We start from the raw sequence: 26237 nt of genomic DNA on the forward strand, positions 1-26237 counted from the left end.
TCCGACCAATTCTTCTTATTGGACTAGACCATATTGTTATCTCACCCTTTCCCTTAGTTTTTTCCTCCAAACTTGTATTACCTCTGTGTGCCTATCCATCCTCTATTTCTGCTTTTCTAATGTGCACTTGTTTATTTACATAAATAACTTCCTGTTAATGTCATATCCGGGTTACAGAGATCAGCAGTGCTGACAACACGATCAGCTTTGCCAGCACCCTTCACACACCGAATGTAGCTCCACTTACTCTGTCTCTATGCACAAAAATACAGGACTGTGTGTTACTACAAGTGTAGCATGGCGGATCAGTGATTTGCACAGTTTCCTTGCACTTCTGGGGGGTCTTGTTTCAAAACTGTACAAAGTTCATGTAGCACTACAAAACATAGTTATCGCCCTCTGGTCTTCTCCACATCATGCTGCATTTACCGTTGCAGCATCCACTAGGCTCTACAGTTAGCTCCACCTTCAGGGGTGGGACTAAAATAAATGTGGAATTCCAGCCAGCCAATGGGAGGGATGCCCACTCCCCATCCACCTGATGACTCATTCTATGACCATCAATGACTTGGGATCTATGGCTTTTGCTATTTTATCTCTGACATTTGCTATTTTATCATTGGATGTTCTGCTGCTGGGACCCTAAAGCCTGAAATATTCCAAATTTCTCAGCTCAAACACCACCGCAAGAGAAATTAAGTATTACACTGTGCCCGTTGATACCAATGGATTACTTATGTAGCATATTGTTGTACTTGATCCTCCAGCAAAAGAGACATTGTTTGTAGTTAGATAATTGATGACTGATAAACTGTTTCTCATATAAACCTACGTTAATTCTACTTGAAATAAACTTTAGGCAGAAATAAGACCTGACTTCAAATCTGCATGACTCAAAATAACAAAAGTTAATCAGGTTTCCCATGTGGATTCTGCTATTGCCAATTCCTTGTAGATGGTTCTCTATGTGCACTGTAACAGGAATATCTGAAAAGGTATTAAATAGCTCAAGTGTGGACATAGTTTTTAGCGGTATGTGCCAGTTATAAACATTTTCAGTCACGTTGGTGTCACCAGATCTGATCTACAAGTCAGAGAAATTCAGGACTCTGTGTTATTTCAAGGCAAGACATATCTCAGTTTTTTTTAATACAATAGGGACATATGGGTGGGCTTCAAATCCCACCAATGGCTCAACCAAGGGCTCAAAGTTGTTTGTTCACCCTGTGTAAGTGTGGTGGCCCAGCGTGAGCTGTACCGGCTGCTATACTGAACTTAGGTGGTTCAGGGATTATAAGGTTTCTGGACAGTAAAGTGTGTATTTCAGGACTAAGTACCTGCATTTTCTATATTGCATGTGTGACTTTCTACATACACTGAGTTCTCCAGCATGCAAAGGGTTAATTTTTGCCAACACGTGACTTGCATTGCATTGCATAGCTGTACAGCAAAAAGCAAAATTTAATCCCAAATCATCCAGTAAAATCTAGTCACAGACTCCTAGCCAATAACTGCAGTTGTCCCAAATACACCCCCTAGCCTATGAATGGAGGTGGAAATTTGCGGTCATTATTGTTGTCACCAGGTCTAATCTATAAGTCATGTCTATAAATATTTTTTCATCTTGCAGTTAGTTTACTTTCTAATAAAAGTTTTGGTATGATACATTTTTTCTTATTATCATTGTTATGTTACTTTCAAAAACAGAAAAGAAATAATGCATGATTCCTCTAAAACTATTATCTTCCATTGAATAAGATGTTGCTAAGCCTAATGAAGCAACAGCAAGACAGTATGTCAAATGCCACAATACTGTGCAAATCATGAGAAATGCTAATAATAACAACATCACTACAGTAAGAAAAGGGAACAAACAAAAAGCGCACTGCCTAAAAAAAAGTCACAAAATATAGACATCATTTAGAGATTTGTTTATTGGGAAGGTTTAAGAACTCATTTCTATTCCAGGGAAAAATAATTGGCTCGACTGAAAGAATTCTGCTTCTGCGATACTTAAAATGAATTGATAGGGTGCAGTAGCATCTCACTGTCGAGAGTGGAATGAAATACACACAAAAGGCATTTATATATTTGTTTGTAATTACATTAGTATGTACTGTTCAGTGTGAAATCACAGCTATAATTATAAACCCCTATTAATACATAAAACACATATAACTAAGAAATAAAAACAAAACAAAAAAAATCACAAAATCAGAAACCGCCTTTTAATGTGTCAGTAAGTGGCTTAAAAATATGTGTAGGACTAATAGTAACTAAGATACATGTTAGAATTCGCTCACTACTTTAATCTCTGGATTATTATTGTGGTAGATGTGGTAGATCAATAGTCTAATAGTTTATGAGACTTATAATTTATAAACTATTAGACTACTGAATCTTGTATCTTGTACAGATAACACTTATTTACCCTTATTTATAAATATCAATAATATCATGGTTATCTGCAAAAGTCTAGATAATAAAAGCTCATAGTGTCACCTTCAAACTACCACACAAACTGGCCCCAGTACTTTATAGTGCTGTTATATAGATGTCTCTTTATCTCTCTGTTTGTATATTGTGATCCCACATTGTGAAGAATATTAACCTTGAATGGCACTCGCACTGTATGCAACTGAGTGACAGATTCAGGTCAGCTGACCATGCCTATATGCTGCCCACCCAGCTTAATTTGTGTCCATAGGAGCAGGGAACAGCATGTTCTAGCAAGAATATTCTGGCATCCTAGGCTGCACACCTACACATCTTAGACAACATATTGGATAAGAACAGTATGTGTCCATCATCGAGATGTTGCACATGTGCTCTGTCTCTGTCAGTCTGTCTCCATGCAATTAGATCAGTGTGTGAGAGCCATTGTACATGAAACTGAGGGTCATTTTTTTTCTTAAAGTGTACCAGTCATGAATTAAAAAAAAAACAAAAAAACAACAGCTCCAGGCTTACTCTTTAACTGATGCTGATGATCATGTCCTTTAATCCTGTTTTCTATTCTTTTATAATCCTAATCCCTTGTTTATTTTGCTCACATTGCATACATTTCACTTAGGAGGAGGGGGCGTTCCCTTGTCTGCCCTTATAATTCATGTGGAAACTTCCTCCTTCATTTCTCAGAGCTGGCAACTGGTTGCTCTGTGCACTGAGGCTCTGTGACATGCCTCTGGCTCACACAGCAGGCTGATTAACAAGCTGTGAGTCTACACAGAGCCCTGCATTTCCCAGCCGAGACATACAGGCAATAGTTATAGGGACAAGACAGTGTTCTGGACAGTGGATGGACCCCTAGTAATATGAACTATGGACCATTAGTTCACCCAAATATTTACACATTTTGTATCCAATGTATATTTCAAATATACATACAGTGTTATTATCTACATTAGTGCTGGGCGGTATACTGGTTCATACCGAATACCAAAATTTGTTTTCCTGTACAATATGAATTTTTCCCATACCGCAATACCGGTTGGGCCCCCCCCCCCCCCCCCCGAATGAATGAATTATCAGCCGCAGCGGGCTGTCCCCACATCGGGGAACTAATCATAAGTGACCCGCAGGCGCTGTTCTGCATCTCTTCCCCCCCCCCATGAATGATCAGCCCAGCACTGCACTGTCCCCCACATCGGGGAACTAATCATATGTCACCTGCAAGTGCCGCTCTCTTCGTCCTCCTGTGAGTTGCGGGCCGCCGGCGCTGGAACTCTGTACTGTACTACATATTCCTTGTGCCCGGGCTGCAAAAATAAACAAAATAAACTTTAACTTACCTTCCTACGTTCCCCTGTTGTTCCGGTAATGGCCTCACGCTGGGGATGGGAACATCACAGAGCCGTCAGCCTATGACCGGCCGCAGCAATGTCCCACCTCGGCCGGTGATAGGCTGAGCGCACTGTCATGTAAGAAGCCGGCCGGCTCCTTACATGGCAGTGCGCTCAGCCTATCATCGACCGAGGCGGGACATCACTGCGGCTGGTGATAGGCTGACGGCTCTGTGACGTTCCCATCACCAGTGTGAGTCTGTTACCAGAACAATGGGGGAACATAGGAAGGTGAGTTAAAGTTTATTTTGTTTATTTTCGCAGCCCAGGCACAGGAATATGTAATACAGTACAGATTTCCAGCGCCGGTGGCCCGGAACTCACAGGAGGACGAGGAGAGCAGTGCATGCGGGTAACATGATTAGTTCCCCTATGTGGGGGACAGCGCTGTGCTGGGCTGATAAACCGGAGGGGGGGGGGAGTTAGAGAAGCAGCGCCCATGGGTCACATGATGGAGGGAGGGGGGAAATACTGTTAAATACCGTGGAACCGCCATAACTTACAAAAATACTGTGATACACATTTTTTGGTCATATAAAAAGTTTTTGCAAATTACAGTGCCCATTTAATGGTTTTAAGCTTTTTTTTTTGTAGCTGCCTTGTTTCCTGATTAACAAAAATAAGTTTTATAATAACTTCCCAAAATTTTTGTAAGGTTCTGTCTGATATATGCTATTTTCTTTGTTCATTTGGTATTTTATGTTTTGTACATGTAGACTAGCACTCAGATTTGCTTATGGTGTTTTTTGTTTGGAGAACTTCTTACTGTATGTTGACCATGTAGCGTGAGTGGAATTTTCACTAGAGTATCTATATATATATATATATATATATATATATATAGCTCAGTGAGGGAGCTTTATCAAAACTAGTGCAGAGAAAAAGTTGACAGTTGTCTATAGCAACCAATCTGATTGCTTCTTATATTTTTCCCAGGCTTCTTTAAAAATCAAAGAAGCAATCTGGTTGCAATGGGCAACTGCACCACTCTTCTTTTGCACAGGTTTTGTACATTTTTTCCCAATGTGTGCAAGTATGTACAGTCATTGGCGTAAATGTTGGCACCCCTGAAATTTTTCACGAAAATGAAGTATTTCTCACATAAAAGGATTACAATAATTGATGTTTTGCTATACACATGTTTATTCCCTTTGTGTGTATTGGAACTAAGCCAAAAAATGGAGGCAAAAAAGCAAATTGGGCATAATGTTACACCAAACTCCTAACATGGGCTGGACAAAATTATTGGCGCCCTTTTAAAATTGTGGATAAATAAGATTGTTTTAAGCATGTGATGCTCCTTTAAACTCACCTGGGCCAAGTAACAGGTGTGAGCAATCTAAAAATCACACATGAAAGCAGATAAAAAGGAGAGAAGTTCACTTAGTCTTTGCATTGCGTGTCTGTGTATGCCACACTAAGCATGGACAACAGAAAGAGGAGAAGAGAACTGTCTGAGGACTTGAGAACCAACATTTTGGAAAAGTATCAACAATCTCAAGGTTACAAATCCATCTCCAGAGATCCAGATTTTCCTTTGTCCACAGTGTGCAACATTATCGAGAAGTTTGCAACCCATGGCACTGTAGCTAATCTCCCTGAGCGTGGACGGAAGAGAAAAATTACTGAAAGGTGTTAACGCAGGATAGTCCGGATGGTGGATAAGCAGCCCCAAACAAGTTCCAAAGATACAAAGATGCTCAGGAAGCATCAGTGTCAGCACAAACTATCCGTCGACATTTAAATGAAATGAAATGCTGTGGCAGGAGACCCAGGAGGACCCCACTGCTGACACAGAGACATAAAAAGCAAGACTACATTTTGCCAAAATGAACTTGAGTAAGGCAAAATCCTTCTGGGAAAACGTCTTGTGGACAGATGAGACCAAGATAGAGCTTTTTGGTAAAGCACATCATTCTACTGTTTACTAAAAACAGAATGAGGCCTGCAAAGAAAAGAACACAGTACCTACAGTGAAATATGGTGGAGGTTCAATGATGTTTTGGGGTTGTTTTGCTGCCTCTGGCACTGGGTGCCTTGAATGTGTGCGAGGCGTCATGAAATCTGAGGATTACCAATGGATTTTGGGTCGCACTGTACAGCCCAGTGTCAGAAAGCTTGGTTTGTATCTGAGATCTTGGGTCTTCCAGCAGGACAATGACCCCAAACATACATCAAAAAGCACCCAGAAACGATGGCAACAAAGCGCTGGAGAATTGAACACATGTGGAGATATCTTAAAATTGCTTTTGGGAAAAGGCTTCCTTCCAGTAAGAGAGACCTGGAGCAGTTTGCATAGGAAGAGTGGTCCAACATTCCGGCTGAGAGGTGTAAGAAGCTTATTGATGGTTATAGGAAGCAACTGATTTCAGTTATTTTTTCCAAAGGGTGTGCAACCAAATATTAAGTTTAAAATAATTTTGTCCAGCCCATTTTTGAAGTTTGGTGTGACATTTGCTTTTTTGTACTCCCTTTTTTGGTTTAGTTCCAATACACACAAAGGGAATATATTAACATGAAACTTGGTAAACATGTTACTTATATGTCAACAACAAACATAGGATAGGTAATTTAACCCTTACCCACTCTCATTTGCGAGAGTCAGGGTTTTTGTTTAAAGTCCCATACAAGTCTATGGGAAATATATGTTACTACATAACTTCCAAACAGCTGGAGATATTTCAATCAAGGTTTTTGTTTAAAGTCCGGTGTAAATCTATGGGAAATGTATGTTATAGCATAACTTCTGTACTGCGTGAGATATTTCAATAATACTTGGTCACATGTTACTTATATGTCAAATAAAAATATATAATAGTTAAATTAACCCTAACCTACCCCATGCAAGTATATAGGACTTCTAGTACCTTACTCCAAAGGCTCCGCTCTGCATCTCCTGATGAATGTGTCAGTCCGGCTGGCAAGCCACACCCTCCTCGCATTCCATGCCCCAGGTTGAAAATACACGCCCACCCTTTAAGCCACAGCCCTTTATTTTTCAGTTTACAATATCTTCATCACAACTCAGCCCCACCTGAGGACAGGATATGAGAATTAGATATGAGGACGGGATCTGAGGTCAGGAAATGAGGTCAAGAAATGAGGTCGGGATATGGAGACAGGACATGGGGACCGGATACAGGGAAGGGATATGAGGTCTGGATATGAGGTCGGATATGGGGACGGGATATGAGGACAGATATGAGGATAGGGATATGAAGACATGATATGAGGTCGTGATAGGGGAACAGGATATAGGGATGGAATATGAGGACAGGATATCTGCCCTCCAGTAATAGTCATTAAAACATACATATATAGTACTATATAGGTATGTATGGACAGGCCAATAAATATGTGCTGTAAATTGCCCAAAAACACATTTACAAGAATTTGTTGGCTTTGATTTTTTTTGTTCACCAGACACAACGGCAGCCTTGTATCTCCCTACAAGGACATGGGCTTCACTGGAATTAGAAAGCCAGTATACCAGAGAGGAATATTAGATGTGGCACTTAATTAGAAATGATGGGGCAGAGTTATTTGCCCGTATCAGAAAGTAAATTTATTTTTGCTAATGTGCAGTAATTGCATTGAAATAGGAGCGCAATTCATTTAAGCATTTAATAACCAGAGCTTGTGGTTTATAAGCTTTATGTAACAATGACAGTTTTAACCTCGCTTGTCTCTGCATTAATCATGGGAGAGTTTTTGGGAGATAGTTCTGCATACAGTAATTCATGCCGAAGGTTTTTTTTTTTTTTTACTTATATATTTTTCTAACCTTTTGCCTGATGTCAGAATCTATGGAGGCTGAAGTTCTAGATGTACAAGATTTGATGCATGGTTGGGCCATGGGTATAAACAAAAATAGTACTGTTGCAATATGGGGGTCACTATCTTACCTGAGCTGCTGCTTTTCTTTTTCAACAGAGAGCAACATTATGGACCATAGGAACCTGTAGTCTGGTGACAACTTACTGACTACTATAGGAGATTGTTGTAGGTATACTCTGTGATCTGTGCAGATGTGATCTCCACAGAACAGGAAGCCGCAGACTATTCTGAGGCTCAGTAGTCATGGTGCATGCAAAGAAAACAACACAAAATTAAAGGGTACCGCTCATCAAATAAATTTTTGATATATTTTAGATTGATGAATGTTGAATAACTTTCCAATAGCATGTTAATGAAAAATATGCTTCTTTCTATTGTATTTTTCCCGATCAGTCCTGTCAGCAAGCATTTCTGACTCATGCTGGAGTCCTAAACACTCAGAGCTGCCAGCCTGCTTTGTTCACAGCCAAACAGGCTGTGAACAAAGCAGGCTGGCAGCTCTGAGTGTTCTCCTTTGTGAACAAAGCAGACTGGCAGCTCGTAGTGTTTAGGACTCCAGCATGAGTCTGAAATGCTTGCTGCCAGTACTGGTGGGGAGACCCCTAGTGGTCATTTCTTCAAAGTGGAAAATTAAATAGAAAGAAGCATATTTTTTTTATAAAATGCAATTGTAAAGTTACTCTGCATACATTAATCTATAATATATCAAACTTTTTTTGATGAGAGGTACCCTTTAAAACAAACATTTGTTTTTTAAATAAAAATGTGATTTTAAAATCTGTCTGTTTTAATGACTATCACTGGAGGGCAGATGCAGAGGGCAGGCTGCTGCTCTGACCACAATGGAGAGAAAATGTACTATCCAGTAATATTGTGGCCATCTAGCAAGAATGCCCATAAGCCTGGTGGGATCTGAGTGAGTGGTCCAGATTGGACCTGGGGTATCATCCCCACCCCCTTTATATCCTACATTGTGTTTGGTATTTTATATTGGTATCCAGCCTTGTCATTTATATAATTTCAAATTGTTTGCCATGTTACTGGAGTCCCATGATACACATGAATACTTGGGTCTCAGCACTACGACTAAGTAGGGACACTCCACAGAAGAACATGAAATATTAAAATATATTGTAAAACATTACATATATATATTACTACCAGAGACTGTCAGTCGGGGGTCTAGGTGTTGCTGACAGAATTTATTATAACTTTATTTTTATTCTGTGACTTGTATGAATACACAGGGAAGCCTAGTTTCTAACACATGAATAACTGATGGTCCTTAATACATAGAGCTCTGAATAGTTTGATTTCCATATGAATACATTGTATTTGCGTTGGGTTTTCATGTGTTAATGAGACAAACTGCAAAAGTTATTAATGTGATAATGAGCATATCAGACCCTCGGCCGATTTACATCAGGACACTTTTACAGACACACAGCTCTAAAGTATGGTAAGAATAATGTATCCATCAATAGCAGCTTGTTGACCGTTTCCACAAAGTACCAGGAGATGTGTTTCAACACTAAATATAAACCAAAAGGTAAAAACAATCAAGGATGATATTGTTAAATATTAATTAGGGTTCTAGATTACAACTACTGTCTTTGAACAGAGAACATAATACAAAAGAGAGCTTACCGCTAGTACGCTCTGCAAGTAGCTGTTGTCCTCAGTCACGAAGGCATATAATGAAAACCTTGGTAAAAATCTACTCATTAAAAAAGGCTAAAATACAGTTCTAACAAACGTGTTCACATTTGTGCATTTTAGAACATTGGTAGACTAAGGCCAAAGATGTTTGGTTTCTTTATCTGTGATTTTAAAAATTTCAAATTTTGACATTGTTTGTATTTTTGTTCCTCCAGAACGTTTATGCATTTGCTTCCTCCTCTTCTTTTGCACTTATGGAATACATAACGGTCCTAGGTTGTCTTGCACCGCTCCGGTCCTGGCATGTGCATTTTGGTATACGTGGTCCTCTCTACTTCACATGTGATAATTAAAGCAAATCATGGGGCAGGCTTGGCAAACAAGATCCCCAATGCAGACAATAGAAGAAAATAGACATAGGACAGCGAAAGTGTACAAACAAATGCCTTTGTCTGTACACCCCTGCTGTCTTATGTATTCCGCTTTGTAAGTAGTCAATAACGCACAAAGACCTGCACAATTGGTGAGTGCACTTATGGGGGGAGATTTATCAAAACCTGTGCAGAGGAAGAGTGGTGCAGTTGCCCATAGCAACCAATCAGATCGCTTCTTTCATTTTCCACAGGCCTCTTTAGAGGCCTGTGGAAAATGAAAGAAGCAATCTGATTGGTTGCTATGGGCAACTGCACCACTCTTCCTCTGCACAGGTTTTGATAAATCTCCCCCATGGTGTACACACTTCTGCTCTTAATACTACTACTATATGTCAGTGTTTTTTTGGATGGAGTATGGCCCACGTTGTATATTTTGATTGTGCCAGCTCTTTATTCTGGTATCTTATAAACATTCATTCCAGACAGTACTTGTTCACCATTATTTTGACAAGTTTTAACGATACTCACTGGCCCTCATTTACTAAGAGTGTTGTGTAGGTTTCTTTGTGGGTTTTAATTCCCTACAATTTATTTTCCATGATATTTACTAAGGTTTCCCTACATTTCCCACTTTCCCTACACTTTCCTTTTTTTACACATGCTCTGATCTGTCGGGTTTTCCTCAGCTCAAATCCATCACATTTTATGTGGAAACCTTAGTAAATATGTTGGGTTTTTGTGAAAATGTCGGGAACACGCCCCCTTTTTGGAGACCACGCCCATTTTCCTGGTGGCCACGCCTCTTTTTCGGGTTTTCTAAGCAAAACGGAGAGTTAGTCGGGTTTTTTTTTAAATTCTGGCACAAATTCTGGCACGAAATCTGGCGCAATGCAACAGAATCTGGCGCACAACCCGGCAAAACACATCAGGTTTGCAATAGTAAATTAGGGCCAATGTGTGTGTGTGTATGTATGTATGTATGTGTGTATGTATGTGTGTATGTATGTGTGTATGTATGTATGTATGTGTGTGTGTGTATGTATGTATGTATGTATGTGTGTATGTATGTATGTATGTATGTGTGTATGTATGTATGTATGTATGTGTGTATGTATGTATGTATGTATGTGTGTGTGTGTGTGTGTGTATGTTCCAGCATCACGTCCAAACGGCTAAAGATATTAACATGAAACTTGGCACACATGTTACTTATATGTCAACAACAAACATAGGCTAGGTGATTTATCCCTTACTCACCCCCATTTGCCAGGGTCGGGGTTTTTGTTTAAAGTCTCATACAAGTCTATGGGAAATATATGTTACTGCATAGCTTCCAAATGGCTGGAGATATTTCGATAATACTTAGTCACATGTTACTTATATGTCCACTTAAAATATAGGATCGTTAATTTAACCCTTAACTACCCCATATTTGTGAGGGTCGGGGTTTTTGTTTAAAGTCCCATGCAAATCAATGGGAAATGTATGTTCCCATATAACTTCTGTATGGCTGGAGATATTTCAATACCTGGTACACATATTACGGGTCGACATATGAGGAAGGGATATGAGGTCGGGATATGAGGTTGGGATAGGAGGTCGGGATAGGAGATTGGGATAAGAGGTCGAGATAGGAGGGCGGGATAGGAGGTCGCGATAGGAGGTCGGGATAGGAGGTCGGGATAGGAGGTCGGGATAGGAGGACGGGATAGGAGGATGGGATAGGAGGTCGGGATAGGAGGATGGAATAGGAGAACGGGATAGGAGGACGGGATAGGAGGTTGGGATATGAGGTCGAGATAGGAGGTCGGGATAGGAGGTCGGGATAGGAGGACGGGATAGGAGGTCGAGATAGGAGGGCGGGATAGGAGGTCGCGCTAGGAGGACGGGATAGGAGGACGGAGTAGGAGCACGGGATAGGAGGATGGGATAGGAGGTCGGGATAGGAGGACGGGATAGGAGGTCGGGATAGGAGATTGAGATAGGAGGTCGAGATAGGAGGATGGGATATGAGGACGGGATAGGAGGACAGGATAGGAGGATGGGATAGGAGGACGGGATAGGAAGTCGGGATAGGAGGTCGGGATAGGAGGTCGGGATATGAGGACGAGATAAGGGGTTGGGATATGACAACAATATATGAGGACGGGATATGAAGTCAAAAGCTTCCTCTGTTGATTTTCCTCCACAACAAGGTTTGGAAGGAAAAACCGGGCAACGCCGTGTACTCAGCTAGTCTTCAATAAAGTAAGATTTATAATTTTTTTTTAACAAGGTGTTGGGTTTTTCTCTGTTTTCATTCAATGCTGTAAAGAGGGGGTAGGTTGAGGGTAGATCTCATTGATTGGGTTGATCTCATAGTCTTTAGCATCATTATTGACTTATAAGACAGACGCCACCTTATGTTAGTGGCGAGTTAAACTTAAAGCTTCTAGGCCCCAATGCAAAATATGCAATTGGGCCCCTAATCTGCCATGTGCCATGTATAGTCTTTAATGCCTCTCAGACACCAGGGACTGTATGTGACTGCTATTTCTTTTATGACCTTGTTTTTTTTTATTACTGACAAAAATTACAAGCAACACTTCTGGCAGAAATGTCATTTATTGTGAGAAATCTTCAGTGTTCCCTGTTACTGAAGGTAACAAGAGATTTGCACAGATGCTCAGCTATGTGAACTCAGGTGCATACTCCCTAGTGACATGTGGTCACCTTTTAGAGTGTGCAGTAACCTGGTTGAAGGCACAATTAATCCTCTAGGCCCTCGGTACATTTCTTACAGTGGAACTCTCAGCAGATGCTATAATATCTTCTTCTCAACTAAAGAAGAGAGAACATAGAATGAAACATAACACAGGAGAAAATGTGTCAACTGGAGCTGTTGATGAAATGTTCCTTGGTGTTGTTAATGCCTTAATTCACACAAGTGGTTGGATGGTGTCTCCTATCAAGACACAAACAACCTTGCACTACTTTGACTTTGAGCTAAAACATAGTGACAGAATATGGCTTACGTTATTATAAGGCAGAAGTAAGCTTCATGAGACAATTGTTAAGAATTTGCTGTTCTCATTATCCTGAATATACAGAATTATCGCCTTTCATCATGGTGGCACTCCATCATGGCACCGCTCTCTGCACTAGACAGAAATGGGATTCAAACAAGTGTAAGCTCACTGACGATAGGCTTTGTAGAAAGTCTATGGAGCCCATCTTCGGTGAGTGTGAGAGAGCAGGGAGAAACAGAGCTCAGCTTCATATTTCTCCCCATTGGTTAATACGATCATGAATGTCTCAGCACCCTGACTCCACCGATGAAAACTTTTGACATGCATCTATGACATGGTAAACAATTTCTGGTATTAACCTTTTTAATAATCATTAGCTTTAAGTTTTTAGAAGAGAAATAATATAGTTTTTGTATTTTTTTTAAGTCATGACTATAGTTTTTTATTTTTATTTTAAACAGTAAATACTGCAGTATAGGGAATGTGCAATGTGTGGTACAGGGTAATGAAAACTCCACATATAAATATTATTGGGACTTAAAGGGGTACTCCCGTGGAAAACTTTTTTATTTTTTATTTTTTTAAATCAACTGGTGCCAGAAAGTTAAACAGATTTGTAAATCACTTCTTTTTAAAAATCTTAATCCTTCCAGTACTTTTTAGGGGCTGTATATAAAGAGAAATATAAAAAAAGAAATGCATTTCCTGTGATGTCCTGACCACAGTGCTCTCTGCTGACCTCTGCTGTCCATTTTAGGAACTGTCCAGAGCAGCATATGTTTGCTATGGGGATTTTCTCCTGTTCTGGACAGTTCCTAAAATGGACAGCAGAGGTCAGCAGAGAGCACTGTGGTCAGGACATCACAGGAAATCCATTTCTTTTTTGTATTTCTCTTTAGTATACAGCCCCTAAAAAGTACTGGAAGGATTAAGATTTTTTTAATTGAAGTGATTTACAAATCTGTTTAACTTTCTGCCACCAGTTGATTTAAAAAAAAAAAAAAAGGTTTCCACGGGAGTACCCCTTTAAAGGCACTGAACAGCAATGAGTGTAGTAGACTGACTTCATTGAGTTTGCTTGTAGTAATTTAAATCTTACTGTACTTTATAGAAGAACTTCTTCAATGTGGATAATCTGCCCTGGCTTCAGTCATCTAGAAGGCAGATAATACTATCTTTGATATTTTAAAAATTCCCAGGCCCAGCCATCTTGAACACACATTAATCATGTATTGTCTATAGAAACAATACAGCAGGTTATGTATACTTTATGTGAAACATGACATTTTCTGACATTGTCCAATCTCAGTATCTATATGGATTTATGGTTCAGTGATACGCATATACTCTAGTATGAAAAATAATCCAAGAAGACTACAACCCTCTCCCCCATAGAGCAGGAAGTGACAGGAGAATTGCCAACTAAGATGTATATGTGTGTATAGTGCTGCTACCCTGCCTTATCTAAATCTCCTACAGTATAATAGTGCTGTCATTAAATCACCCATCGTCTAATGGAAATGAGGTTACCCTGCTGACCCTGTCCCATTCTACTCAGCAAAGCTGACATGTGAGCTGTGGAAACAAAAATGTCAGTCTATTAAGTGTGCTTCAGGGGCTTGTGTGCTAACTGGAATACTTCAGGTTTTTTACTGATTGTTATAAACAGTAGGAAAATAAATAGCATAAAAAATTACAAAATTATAATTAAAACCTATTCTAATGGTTTAAAGAGATATATTTTCTGTTAACCATTCCCTCTAAACCAATGTTCCTAGCAAACAGTAAAAAAGTATTATTTTACTTAACTTTTATGATGCCCTTATACAATACCAGTACAGTGGTCCCTCAACATACGATGGTAATCCGTTGCAAATGGACCATCGTTTGTTGAAACCATCGTATGTTGAGGGATCCGTGCAATGTAAAGTATAGGACAGTGGTCAACAACCTGCGGACCTCCAGATGTTGCAAAACTACAACACCCAGCTTGCCCGGACAGCCAACGGCTGTCCGGGCATGCTGGGAGTTGTAGTTTTGCCACATCTGGAGGTCTGCAGGTTGAAGACCACTGGTAGAGGAAGTTGTTCTCACCTGTCCCCGCCGCTCCGGACCGACACCGCTGCCCTGGATGTCGCCATCCATCGCTTTCGCCGCGCCCTGGGGTGTCCCCGACGCTCCGGCAAGGCCTCTGCTTCCCCGGCATCCTCGCTCTCCGTCGCCACCATCACATCGCTACGCACTCCGCTCCTATTGGATGACGGGACGGCGTGCGCAGCAACGTGATGACGACGATGGAGAGCGCCGACGATGCAGAGGATCCCGAAGAGGACGTGCCGGAGCCCCGAGGACAGGTAAGTGATCATCAGCGGACCACACGGGGCACCGTAAATGGCTATCCGGTGGCAGCTGAAGCAGTCTGCTCTGCCGGATAGCCGTTTATGCGATGGCCCCGACATACAAAAGCATCGTATGTTGATGCTGCCTTCAACATGCGATGGCCTCTGAGAGGTCATCGTATGTTGAATTGATCGTATGTCTGGGCCATCGTGGGTCGGGGGGTCACTGTACATATATACAGTATGTTTGTATACATCCTACTACGCTGCTTGTTCCGTGTAGTTACATGGAGTTACCCTCACACCGCCCCCACCCGACCGAACACCCTCCCTAAATAACGACAACAACCATTTGGGAAATAAAGGCCACGGCCGTTTATTGAATGGAATAAATATTAAATAAATAAATAATTTATTAAATAATTAATTAAATAAAATTCCATTAAACCATAAATTTATATAAACTAATAAACTCCATAGACTGTAATGAACTCACCAATTTTAAATAACCACCAGCTGTCCACCCAGAACATTCTGGGTGACCCCCTTTCAATAACCAACTAACACAGCTGCCCACCTGAACCGGTGGCATCCATCAACAACGGCCGTGACAAGGGGAGGGGGGGTGGGGGAGCTCGAATCTTCTTTCTTCGCAGGTTCGCCGGACTGACCCGAGCAACAGCGATGCCTGGTCATATATACCTTCCAAGATTCCCGCTTCTAGACTCGCAGCCAATCCGCAGTCAGCTAACATCTGCCCAGCAACAGCCCTGCAAGAGAAGCTCAGCACCAACGTAAATGGGTAAATATTCATTAACCCTTACTATACTGACCGGTTAATCTGTAAAACCTTTATGTGCTTTAGATAACACCTATGGAAAAAGAGGGGGTGGGGGCAGGGGAGAGGAGCCCATCCCATGTGGCCCCTACATTACCCTCCTGGGCCTTTTACATGGGATAGGGACCCCTCACACCGCCCCCACCCGACCGAACACCCTCCCTAAATAACGACAACAACCATTTGGGAAATAAAGGCCACGGCCGTTTATTGAATGGAATAAATATTAAATAAATAAATAATTTATTAAATAATTGATTAAATAAAATTCCATTAAACCATAAATTTATATAAACTAATAAACTCCATAGACTGTAATGAACTCACCAATTTTAAATAACCACCAGCTGTCCACCCAGAACATTCTGGGTGACCCCCACAGGCAAGCCTGATCACAGGCGTGCATCACCCACAGCCGTGGCCAAGTCTATAATGTTCTGCAAACCGACATTAAAAATGTCCACCCCGATCTCAGAGAGATGAACTCCATCATCCCTAAAAAGGCCCACTACGAACCCTTCCAGTTCCCTGTGCCTGTAAGAAAAACCGCCTACAGTCTTTAAAAACTTTTCCATACCTCTGTTCAGGCGTTTCCGTATGCGGTCTAAAAACTTTGCCCTCCTGGTAGACCAGGATAGCCGGGGAATTATTTCTGAAAATACTAACACTGCAGCTGGGAACAAATCGTGGATTGCAAAGCTAACCTGTTTACGTTTTTGAAACAACAAGGAGGTGTTACATTTGCCAATATCATTGCCACCGGCATGAATTATAATTACATCAGGGGGCGGCCAAAAGCCAGCTTTATTGGTGCAGCAGTCAAATAAGTCATCCCATCTTAAACCTCTAACACCATCCCAGAATACACAAACCTTATCACTAGGGAAACCCAGATTCAGGCTGTAGGGTCTAACTGCTGCACGTTTTTCCGCCCAATAAATGAAGGATTGCCCCATTATCCATATTATTCTGACAGGCTTCTCTGCAATGAAAAGATTAGTTAATTAACAGCTCAGGCCGGATGTAAATCTTGTACCTATCAGATTTCCACCTACCGATGGACTTAATATTGTCAACCGAAAGGCCGGCCATGGAAGCCTCGGTTGCAGCGCCAATCCTAAATGAATGCGCGCATATCTTAAACCTGTGGAGCCCTAAGCGTGTTAAGCATTTTTTTAAAATAAACCTGAACTGGAAACAGGTCATGGCAGAGCCGTCTCTATGTATCAGAAAAGGTGTATACCCTTGGGGGCGGGCCAATAAAAACCTTTCCGTCATACCCACTGGACACATGCGATTATTGGGCAAACGTGTGATTTGTAACTGTTTACCCCGACCTCATATATCCGTTTTGGACCTCTTAATGTGTATAATCAGACTGACTGCAGTAACACTAATGTCTGAAAGATCCAGCGGTGATGCTGACCATTTGTTCTTAGCTGTAATTTCATTTAATCTCAATGCACCAAAGAAGGCCAAAACAAAAGCGGTCTGAAACAATAATGTTTCATACTCATCCATGCAGACCGAACTACAAGCATTGACCAACTGCTCCAGCAATACGAAATTAATAGGCCTCCGCTGATCCTTGCTATTAAACGCCAAACGGTACCCTTTCAGTACCTGTTTAACCTGATAGAAGGAATTGATAGGGCGGATCCCCAGCCATTTCTGAAAGAAAGCTATGCCTGCTAAAATGCCACATAGATGACTATAAGAAAACTTCTTTGATAACAACCCGGATAGGAATAACAAAGACCCATTAACATCAGACTGAGATAAGGATAAACCCTTGGCAACACAGAAAGAACACCATTTGTCCCATGACTTACTATAATCAGCATGGGTTTTTGAAGAAATAGATTTTAGTGCAAAATGCTGGATCAGTCCCATACCAGGTTCCAAAGGTGTGGTGGACAAGGTACTCCCTCCATATCCGCATCTGGGCAAATCTGATGGAACCTGCAAAACTGACCCCGTGACAGCGCATCAGCTATAATGTTTGATTCGCCCCTTATATAAGTAGCTTTAACCCACACATTTAATTTAAGACACAGTAATACTAAATGCCTGAGAACCTTAATGACCGGGTCAGACCTTGATGAAAGACAATTGATTGCAAATGCTACACCTTTATTATCCGTATTTATGATGATACGTCTATTTCTAAATATCGTACCCCAAATCACTAATGCAACTACCACTGGGAACAGTTCCAACAAGACAATATTAGTGTTTAGCCCTGCCGCCACCCATTGAGCTGGCCAGGGCTCAGCACACCAATGTCCCTGAAAATAAGCCCCAAACCCAAAGGCTCCAGCTGCATCCGTATAAACCCCTAGCCGTTCTAGGTCCTTAAAATCCTCCTGCCACACCGATGACCCGTTAAAATCAGCCAGAAACTCAGCCCATAGGGACAAATCATCCTTCAGTGATCTATCCAGCCTAATGTAATGTTTAGGGGATTTGATACCTCTAGTCGCTATATACAGTCTTTTGGAGAAAACCCTACCCATCGGAATTACTCTGGATGCAAACACAAACATACCTAAAACTTTTTGGAGCTCTCTCAGCATAACTTTTTTCCTAACCATCAACTTACTAATACTTAATAACATTGCCTGAACCTTATCCTGTGGTAAACTAAAATTCATTAATAGACTATTTATCTTAATACCTAGGAAAACCAATTCCTTAACTGGTAAAACTGTTTTCTCGTGAGCTAAAGGGATGCCAAACTTGCCACACATATCAATAAATGTGTCAAACAATCTAAATACATCAGAACTAAACTGGGAACCCAAAAATAAAAAATCATCCAAGTAGTGTACCATGTGACCTACTGGGCATTCTTCCCTAACTACCCATTTCAGGAATGAAGCAAAAGCTTCAAAATAAAAGCAAGAAAGAGAAAACCCCATGGGCAGAGACTTATCAAAATAAAACTGATTTTCAAACTGAAAACCCAATGAGTTGTAACCAGACTCCCTCACTGGTAACAGTCTAAATGCAGATTTGATATCAGCCTTAGCCAACCAAGCTCCATTGCCCGCTTCCCTCAACTTGGCCAAAGCAGAATCAAAAGATGCATATTCTACTGTAAAGTCCTTACCATTAACCTCATCATTCAATGAACCCTTGTCTGGGTACGATAAATGGTGAATCAATCTAAAAGACCCTGGCTCTTTTTTGGGGACCAAGCCTAGTGGAGATAACCTGAAGTCTCTGAAGGGGGGGGGGAATCAAAAGGACCCTCCACTCTGCCCACAGAGACTTCTTTGTATATTTTCTCTCTCACTACCTCTGAAAATTGTGCAACGGATTTTAGGTTCTCCACCCATACACAACCCTGACCAGAAAACCCCGGGACAAAGAACCCCTTGGAAAAACCCTCAATAAGTAAGTTAGCCATCTGAGTGTTTGGGTACTTGTTTAGATAAGGAAGCATGCTTATTAGCTTCACCGGAGTCGATGCTACGGGAAAGCGTCTCCCTGCTGGACGGCATGTGTTGGGTGGATGAATTAATTTTTTTGAAACACTTGCTGACCGGGTGATTACCGGTGCAATGCGAGCATTCATGCTTATATCTGCAGCTGGCCTGCCACTTGCACTGTCCCTCATTGAATGCGTAACACACTCCTTTACGAAAATTACCTTGCACCGTGGCAGGCAAGCTGCGATTTCTCTGGGGAAGCATTAGATTGAGCCATAAGCCTACGTCTTTTTGTCCCCACCTTACCTGAGGGTGTACCGACAACTTCTGTCTAAACATTTCGTCATAGGAAATCCAAGCAGACCCGCCAAAATTTCTATAAGCCTCCAGAACTATATCCAGATGTTGAAACAAGGCGGTACACTGATGAGAGTGCTTTTCCCCCATCACTGCAGCAAAAATGCAGAATGCTTGGACCCAGTTATGAAATGTTTTAAAAGGTACCGGGCGCTTTCTATCCTCCTCATTTTTCTTATCAGTGGAATGAAAAACTTGCTCTTTTGCAGATGGTAGGAGGGAGAACATATCTATGTACTCCCCCCGCCATATCTTTTCTTTCACCGCTGGCAGGAGATGAAAGCCAAGAGGTGAAACCTCACATGTGAGGGCTTCTTTCATACAAATCCCAGGGACCACATTAGAGGAAACTGCATTAACACTGTTATCACCTGATGGTTGTTCCTTGTCGGCGGCGCTGTCCGGGCGGGGAGCGCGAGCCGCGGACAACCGATTATCCCGTACTCCAGGCGGCTCCGCCGCCTCCCGGACAGCACCGCAGACCGACCTATTGTTCGTAGATTGTCTGACCCAGGCTGGAACAGCCTGAGACAGAGGACCATCCTCTCTCTGGGGCATAGCGGCGAACATGTTAAAAATCGCAGCCAACCCCGTGAAAATATCCTGCCCAGGAGTGGAGCCCTCCCCCCCGGCAACCCTCTGGGGTTCAATATGGGGTATAACAGTATTATACTCACCGCCCGACGCCCCCGGAGCTGTGGCCGAAGCGGACCTGTCCCTCCTATCGGGTGACGCTGCTCCTGATGCTTGGGCGGGTGGGGCGGGAGCTCTCTTCGGCGCTGCCCGGCTGGAGCTGGCTTCCGATGGCGACGGTCTTCTTCTTTTGGAACGACTTGAGTTTCTGGAGGATCTTCTGGGTAACGGAACTTCCGGCCCCGATGACGTCTGCGGCGCGGCGAAGTGACGTGTCTCCTCCTCTTCCTCCATTTCCGGTCGACGAATCCTCCGGTCTTGGGTCTCGGTTGCGAAGGCGTCTCGGGTAGGACGGGGATCTTCTTCCACCGAAGGTCCGGGCGCATCTTCAAGACAGCGGGTAAGCCATTCTTCTCCTCCGGCCCCCGCCGCACGCTCCAGCAACCGCAAAAAGAGCTCTTTAACAGCGGAGCTGACAGCGCCGGCAGGGGCTGGATCCTCGGGCTGGGACATGACTTGGCCACGGCAGGAACGGAGCTCGAATCTTCTTTCTTCGCAGGTTCGCCAGACTGACCCGAGCAACAGCGATGCCTGGTCATATATACCTTCCAAGATTCCCGCTTCTAGACTCGCAGCCAATCCGCAGTCAGCTAACATCTGCCCAGCAACAGCCCTGCAAGAGAAGCTCAGCACCAACGTAAATGGGTAAATATTCATTAAGCCTTACTATACTGACCAGTTAATCTGTAAAACCTTTATGTGCTTTAGATAACACCTATGGAAAAAGAGGGGGTGGGGGCAGGGGAGAGGAGCCCATCCCATGTGGCCCCTACGTTACCCTCCTGGGCCTTTTACAACTCCTTAGACCTTTATATATTTCTTATTGGTTGTACGTCCCCCTCGAAACATTTAGTTTGTGAATATGAGTTTGCAGATTATGAAGGCAGCATATTTTATATTTATATTGTATGTTTGAAGTGTGAATTATGGCAGTTACATATATAAATTAAGACACATAAAACAGAATAAATGTAAGGTACAAAAATCAGTAGGCCCACCAAATAGTATATGTCTGTTCCTTTCCCCCTGTTGTTGTAGATGAGTGATGATAATCAGCCGAGCTGACTATTGATTTTTAGACGGCACAAAGGCTTTAGGTTGTAAGGCGTACACCAGGGTTTCATTATTTGCACGGAATAATAGAAGTTTTACTTTATTTCTAGTTACTTATTATGTACTAAGGAAGAAATGATTAAAAGGAAACCTTAGCTTGTTGGGGTAACTAACAATAAGAACACCTGCAACCAAAAATGTGTCAACCTTTTCAATTTACTGTTATTCTGTGAATGTTAGAAAAATAACTAAATGGCATAGATTTTATTTTCTTTATTGGTTATATATAGAACTCATTTTCTTTTGTACAAAAAATATGTATCAAGGAGACCTTTCAGACAAAATATACAGAAAGCCTCTTTTGTGAACATTTAACAAAAAACAAAACAAAACAAAAAAATGTTTTTTTCTTAAAGCATATGTGTTTCAGTGTTGCGTGTTTGGAGATACGCTTTTGTGTGTGTACTTAGTGATTAGCACTGTTTCTGGCTAAAATATATCTTGAATATGACATGTTACACCAGACACCCCCATGTGTAGGCTTCATTCTCCAATTTTCTGGGTGCAAACTATCCATTATGAGGTCTCCAAGAAGCAGAGAAGACTGCTCAGCACTACTTTATAGTGCTCCCCGCCCCCCACACACACACATTATAGAGTAGTACTGAGCAGTCTAAGCTATGAATCAAGCACTGGGGTGAGATCATATACTCACGGTATGCTCTTGTGTTGTCTGTTTTCAGTCTCTCTGTGTCACTTTTGGCTTCTGGTTTCTCCACATACTCATTTTCCCATCTCCGTCCTCACCACTCTGTAGACTTGTATGGGCAGCATGTAAGCTAATCTCTCAGTGTGCTGCAAGTACACCTTAAAAACATAATGGAACTGAGTTGTTTTTTTTCACAATATATGAATGTTTAGGAAGGGGGAGATAAGTGGCCTGGTAAGAGGAAATAGAGAAATTCTTCTCTGATAAATTACAATACACAATTTCTTCATTTACTTGCAATATTGATCTAAGCAATATATTGAGTTTTTTTTAAACAACATTGGCCCTCATTTACTAACAGGATTAATACTCTTTTTGTCAAGTTTTGTGCCCAAATTATGCGACAGAATGTGCGGCAGAAAAAAATTGACAGAATCTGAATCACTCTGAATGAAAAAAAAAAAAACTACAAAATGGGCATTGTTTTCAGGGAAAAGGGGAGTGTGCCCTACATTTCATCCAAAATCACTCTTCTTTTCTGAAAGCCACTCCGAAAATCATGTGAATTTTCTAGGAAGAAAACCCTACACTTTAAAGGGGTTATCCAGCATAAGGTGATTTTAGTACGTACCTGGCAGACAGTAATGGACATGCTTAGGAAGGATCTGTGCTTGTCTTGGAGCTAAATGGCTATGTTGTGAGATTATCATAATACTGTGGCTAGCTTTTTGTGAACTTGTATTTCCTGTTTTCAGTTTTCTTGTTTGCCTACAAATCCCATGATACCATCTTCCTCCTTCCCACACATCAGCTACCCCACCCATTGAAACATAAATGAGCTGCAGACCTGTGGTCTTCAATCAGGGTGCCTACAGTTGCTGCATTAGTTGCAGATTGATCTCTCTCCCACCAAGCGATCTCTCCACCCATTGAAGCAGACAGGCTCCCTGTCATCAGCTGACTAGTAAGGTCAGGTCTCGCCTGCATTGCAAGCTGAAAAAACTCTGAGACAACAGTCATTTTGTATACTGATAAAAATAAATATTGGGGTGAAAATCACATAAGAATTGTGAGAAAACCGTCACACACAGATAAAGACATTATATTATGAACTACACTAACTTTACAGCCCCTGTAGCATAGTCAAAAAATAATAATTCCCGGAATACACCTTTAAAGCATGTATAAAGTTTCAGAAAGTGGAATAAGTTCTCTGGCTGTTTGCTCCTTTGCCTGCCTCATCTTTTTCAAGCGATTCTGTTTTATTTTTTCTGCACAATTTATTTTTTAAGCAACGTTTTTGCTTTATTTTCACATTTCTATGAGTCTTTCCAACACATGTTTTTTTTTTGCCTATTGTTTCAGTAATGTTGAATCATAAAAAAAAAATATATATATATATATATATATATAAATATATACACACAGTTATATATTTATATACAGATATATTTTCACAAATTATAATTTTTATTTTCTTTTCCCGGTTTTTACTTGAAAAATCTGTCACACTGCGACAGTTTTCATTGCGACAGATTTATGCATGCACCAGATTTTAATGTGCAACAGTATTAACCCTGCGACAGATGTTACCATGTGACAGATGAACCCTGCGACAAAAAACACTGTGCAACAGATTTTTTTCCTGCGACTAAAAAGATTGGGAAAAGTGTGACAGATTAGTAAATACCAAGAGAAAGAAAGGTCGGAAAAGCAAAAGTCAAACACAAACCGACACTCCACTCCTAGTAAATGAGGACCATTGTCTTTTTAATATTTTAGGCTGGGTTTACACATCCACTAGAGGCTCCATTTGGAGCCTACATTAGTAGTTCTGTCAGTAAGCAGTGCTAGTCTTCCTGTCAAAGTAATGGACACCATGGCAGAACTTGACGAACCACATTCAGCGGTCTGGCAGTGCTGTTAGGGTTTCCGTTATAGCTGAAACCATGACAGTAATGAGAATAGAGCCTTACATTTGTGAGACATGATCTATTTCATTATGAGCTCAGTGCTTGAGGCTACACTAGGTGCAGAGTTGATATGGAGGCCATTTGAAATGGATGCCATATTAGATTTAAGCGACCAATGACATCACTATAAGGTAATACAGGTATATCCTCTCAAGTCAAGGTAGATTCATGTGTATATGTGTGGACATTGATGTAAGTAGTTTCCTCTGGTAATATATCCTGCCTATTATATTAAAGGTCATTTTCTCCCCTACCCTCTATAGATGGTTATGTGTATGATTTTGTGTTTGATGGTACAAGACATAAATAGAGAAATATCATTCACCTCATAATTTCTGAAACCTAGCCTATTTCATTAAGCTACAGTAGGTTGTGCTGACTATGCATTTCCATTGAAATGTGACTGTCAATCCGAAAGCCATTCAGCTCTTGGTTGTAATTTTCTGTGCCAAGAAAAGGGTACTTATTAGAATAGCCTTTGATAAGGGCAGATGTGCCAACTACATGTGAAAATAAAGTGTTTTCTCCTAAATAAAGTCCACTACACCTTGCCAATACCACATTTATGACCAAAATCTGCTTGGACCTTTATGCACCTTTGACCACTTCTGCTTGGGAATCTGCCTGACGTAAACTTGTGTACAGATTTCAGATAACATTGATGATAGATGACATCAACATCATGGACATAAACAGAAATGCTAAAACATTTCACAGTTGTTTTAGTTGCTTCTGATATCACCAATGTAACGCTGGTGGTCAGTCACTGGCAGTGTACTGTCATGCCTGGCACTCACTGCCATCAAATTCCTGTTTGTGCTCTTTACTAACCCTCCTGTACTCTATTATCTCTCATGCACCTGACATGGAATATTGACCCTGATTCCGTATCGACAGCCACGACTTATCTGCCTGTTCCTGATTAGGCATACTTGCTGCCGGCCTGACAACCTTTACTGGTTCTCTTACTTGTCTTGCCTGATTTTTGGATTCCCTTACACCATTGTCCTTTGGTCTGCTGGGCCAGGCATTACTCACTGGGACCACAGAGAAGCAACCTGCTACCTTCTAGCAGTTAAGTCTTCCATATCCAAGAGTGGAATAAGGGTGAAAACCTAGAAGCAAAAGAGTGGCACTCGGCCAGGTTGCCTTTATGCTAAACTTTTATTAATCCAGCATCCTCATACACATAAACAAGATGGCAGGAACAGACACCAGACCTGGTTATGCAGTGCAAACTTTTCTCTTTTGATAAACAAACACCTAGGGGGTACATAGATTCCGCTTGTTAGGTTTGCACAAAGTTTAAGCGCTTGGGTAGCAGGTCAACACCAAACATTTACTTTTATATCTGGAATACTAATCAAAGATTTCAAATAAAACATCTTTTTTTATCTTTCTTGAGGGCCATTCAGGAGTTCCTTGAGGCACAGCTCAAAAGGGATTTGGTCATATGATCTAATAAGGAAACTTATATATACACTGCTTAAAAAAAGAAAGGGAACACTAAGATAACACATCCTAGATCTGAATGAATTAACTAATCGTAGGAAATACTTTCGTCTTTACATAGTTGAATGTGCTGACGACAAAATCACACAAAAATAATCAATGGAAACCAAATTTATCAACCCATGGAGGTCTGGATATGGAGTTACACTCAAAATCAAAGTGGAAAACCACACTACAGGCTGATCCAACTTTGATGTAATGTCCTTAAAGGGGTACTCTGCTCAGCATTTGGAACAAACTGTTCCGAACACTGAAACCGGAGCAGGGAGCTTGTGATGTCATAGCCCCGCCCCATCATGACGTCATGCCCCACCCCCTCAATGCAAGTCTATGGGAGGAGGCGTGATGGCTGTCAACATACAATGGTTTCAACATATGATGGTCGTCATGGAACCAATTAATATTGTAACTTGAGGGACCACTGTAATATCATTGACATTAAGGCATAGTTTTGAGAATGAAAAGAAAGTAATTCTGTTGACATATCTTTGGTGTTTCTGTACTATTTTTTTTAAGGGGGAGAAGGGTGTAATATGCTTTCATTCCGTAGGAAATCTACAAAAAAAGTTTTTTACAATATTAAGCAGTAATACTAAGGTATCAGTGAAT

General features: G+C 41.3%; 1 protein-coding gene and 1 long non-coding RNA gene across 2 annotated transcripts in view; one reads left to right on the top strand and one right to left on the bottom strand.

The window, feature by feature from the left end:
- Positions 1-26237, top strand: part of PTPRN2 (protein tyrosine phosphatase receptor type N2) — a 1048643-nt gene that overhangs the window by 710649 nt on the left and 311757 nt on the right. The gene's annotated exons all lie outside the window — the stretch shown is intronic.
- The window catches only part of LOC130273183 (uncharacterized), a 205036-nt gene continuing 191171 nt past the window's right edge, over positions 12373-26237 (bottom strand). Inside the window, exons 4-6 of the long non-coding RNA XR_008843899.1 lie at positions 22150-22301; positions 13825-13874; positions 12373-12532 (exon numbers count right to left, since the gene is read on the bottom strand). This is a non-coding gene — a long non-coding RNA (uncharacterized LOC130273183). The remainder of the gene's footprint in view (positions 12533-13824; positions 13875-22149; positions 22302-26237) is intronic.

This window comes from Hyla sarda, chromosome 5, assembly GCF_029499605.1.
Source record: "Hyla sarda isolate aHylSar1 chromosome 5, aHylSar1.hap1, whole genome shotgun sequence".
NCBI lineage: Eukaryota > Metazoa > Chordata > Amphibia > Anura > Hylidae > Hyla > Hyla sarda.